This window comes from Poeciliopsis prolifica, unplaced genomic scaffold, assembly GCF_027474105.1.
Source record: "Poeciliopsis prolifica strain line A6 unplaced genomic scaffold, Auburn_PproV2 SCAFFOLD014, whole genome shotgun sequence".
Lineage (NCBI taxonomy): Eukaryota > Metazoa > Chordata > Actinopteri > Cyprinodontiformes > Poeciliidae > Poeciliopsis > Poeciliopsis prolifica.
The window spans coordinates 372351-375826 of NW_026562389.1; positions in this window are offsets into that span (position 1 = coordinate 372351).

The following is a 3476-nucleotide window of genomic DNA, read 5'->3' on the forward strand; positions in this document are numbered from 1 at the left end:
GGATTATTACAGCTTACCCACAATCCCCAGCAGCTGATTATCCCGTGTGTTGACAGGAAAGAGTTGCGCTATCGGCTCTGTGCAGCAGCGAGCTGCAGGCTATTTGTGTCTGCAAAAAAATAAAAAATAAAATGAAAAAAATAAGTAAATAAAATACACACCAAGTTTTGGGTGTATGCGTTTGTAAACTATGTGTAAGACAGAAATGACAAATCTTTTATGTTCCTGACAAAAAAGAAGTGATTTATTTATCCAACCTGTGTGTGTGTGTTTGTGTGTGAGAGGGTGTGAGGATGCAGGGAGCAGATGTGTGTGCAGCACTGCTCAACCAGGCAGGTGTTTTGTGGTTGATACCTGCAGCTCCAGCAGTGTTGATCACCTCAGCATGATACCTCACCTTGGGAGGAAGACAGCTCTAAGCTCATTAGCACGCTCACTTGCTTACTCACACACACACACACCCACACACACACACACTAACACACACTAGCACATACCCAGTGAGCAACCCGAGTAAGATTGTGTCAAAAAAAAAAAAAGTAGAAGAAAGGTGGGGAAAAAAAAGTAATAGGCTCAGGGGAAATAGAGAAGTGGAAGGAGGCGACGATTTCTGAGGAGAGAAAATCGGTTTACCACTAAACACAATGAGGGACTTGTGGAAAACACAGAGAAAGGTGTGTGTGTGTGTGAGAGAGAGAGAGAGAGAGAGAGAGAGAGGGAAGCAAGGGACCACCGGGGATTAAAAGAAAAAGGAAATAAGATTACATACAAAGGCTTTGGAGGAAGGAAGAGAAAGAGGAGGAGGAAAACCTCAATGAGGCAGAGAAGGCAAAGAGAAAGGGAAAAGATGGAGGCAACTGCTTGAAAGGAGCATAACTGAGTGTAATGGTTTTAAACGCCTGACTTTATTCGCTCTGCCAACAACTGCACACTTGTTATCCTCTGCTCAGATTTGAGTGAATCCAGTTAGATTTAGGTGAGTCACAGCTTTTCCTCTTACAGATCTTCGCTTTTAGAGAATGGATGAACCTGGTCAGAGTCATGCAGCCATAGAGAAGTTGCAGACATGCCACTAAATATTCAAATATTAAAACATAATCAAGGTTATTAACACTATGCAATATGCAGCCTTGTCTTTGGAAACTGATGTTCGATGTCCAGATCCACAAGAAAGTTGAGCTACTTAATAACAAATACCCAACCTCATTATTTATGGACACTTTTACAGAAGCGGTTTGAACGACAGAAGCATGTTGGAGGTGAGCACAGCTCAAATATACGAGTAAAGAAGCTCTCACAGATATAGAAACGAATTTAGACATACTTACACCCATACTGTACGCATAAGCTGAGCAGTAGGCAGAGAGCACCTTTTTTGTGTGGCGTTGAGATAAATAGGATTAGGGATTTGGGAGATTTAGGGGGAATAATCCGTCTGCGTATCGGAGAGAGGCAGCAGCCGTGATGATCAAAAGAGAACGCTGAGATTCAGAGCTCAGAAATCTCTGGATGGACTGAGAACTCGGAGTGACATTTCTTCCATACCCCCCCCTCCAAGGATCAGTTTCCATTTTGTCAATGCAACTGTTGTAATTGTCACATAATCACCTCATTCTGTACAACAGTGCGTGTGCGTGCGTTTGAGGCTGTGTGTGTACGAGCGCCAGGGATAGACAGAATTATACATTCACAGTAATTAATCTGATTTACAGTTTACATCAGGGGAAAGACACAGAACTGGTCTGTTTGTTGTTGGAGTTAGTATTAAGCAGGGGATTGGATCCACTTATTTAACACACAGTTGATTTGAACAGCTGCTCTGTTTTGAAGCTCACTGCACAATATCGCCATAAAAATAAAATCCTGTGTGAAATCACGACTCCACACAACGCTACGTCTCTCCCCTCCTGATTGGCTCAGCAGACTGCCCAAACTTTTCATTTTCACCAGCACGACCTGACGCAACCGGTCAAAGAAGAAAACAAGCACGTACCGTTTTAGACTCCAGCTTCACACAATCGCTACACGCTAAAGCTTGTGGTTGAAATAAATAAAAGGGATAAGAAACAGCATTAGTTGAAGGAGGGAAGTGACAAAATCAACTTTTCTGAACTGATGACGCAATGTTCTTTACTCATCAAAAAATATCATTTCGGTGTTGCTTTGATTCTTTCACGCATGCTAGAGGAATTATTTTATCTCTGCAGCGTTTGCACGCTCACTTTCATAAAGCTCCACCATACCACTCAGCTCCTCCAGACTAGCGGCAGCATGAATTAGTAAACGTCCACTTCTGCTGAGCTTATCATACAAACTACCCATCAGTTAAACACTCATAAGAACGGTTGTAAATGACATAATGGAGGATTGTAATGACATCTACTAACAAATTTTAGAGCACTTAATAGTTGACCCTGCTAGTGTTTTCTTCTTGTTTTTCCATTTAAGTTTCAGAACCATTTCTAATTTACAAACACTGATCACCTCTGATGTAGTAATTTATGCAAAATGATCCCTGAGCAAACATTAGCTATATAAACTGAGCATACATTCAGTGGGCAGACATCTTTATTAAAATCCTTTGATAAATTTTAGGTTTGGATTGACTTAAATGGAAGCTCTGTGGAGAAGTGGGCCAGGTTGTGTTTTTTGTGGCTCTGCAGAAGGCTTCTGTCAGCGATTTGCAAGGCGTTTTTGATGCCGAGTGGAGGCTTAGAAACATTCGTTCTCTTTATAACCAGAAGAGCTTTGTCCACCTCCTCACCACAAAGTCAAGCTTTCATCCAAAGCAGATTGGACTCCACCAGAGTTTCACTGTGAAACATCCCGTTTGAGGTTTCTATTAACAGGATATGGAGCATGTAATTCTGTGAAGCTTCTCTAAAGGCCTAAAGACAGAACTAAATGTCTAAATTCTGTTCTTGCATATTGTTTTTGACGCATATTCTGGGCAGAACTTTTTGTGGTGATGTACAGTAGTTGAAGCGATCTATAAAGATTTCCTCGGAGTTCTGTACTCTAGCTGTTAGAAAGTACGAAATGTTCTAGCCAGAGCAAATCTCTGTTTCTGCATGGTGTTTATTGGCTTTAAGACCGAGATCTGGAAAAGCTTAGGTTAGTTTCTCCCAGTTGGGAATCAGTCTTGGTTTCCTGTTCAGCAACAAAACCTTGATGCTCCTCGATAAGATGTTTTTTTCTCTGCATCCTCTTGCAGCTTTTGCTCAGCTTGCAAGAGGATGCAGCTTTTGCTCAGAGTTTAGTGTTCACAGAGGGGGACGACGATTATAGCTGTGAGGTAATATAACTACTATGATCATCATTTGAAAATAAAGGAATGTAAAATGTTTTATATGGATGTTCAGTTCTAAAATGATCCCGTTTGCAATTCTGGATGCCTAGATTAGACCAAAATGTGCGTCTATAACGGCCCCTGTGTGTTTGACCAAATCAGAAAGTAAAACAGTCAATACACAACA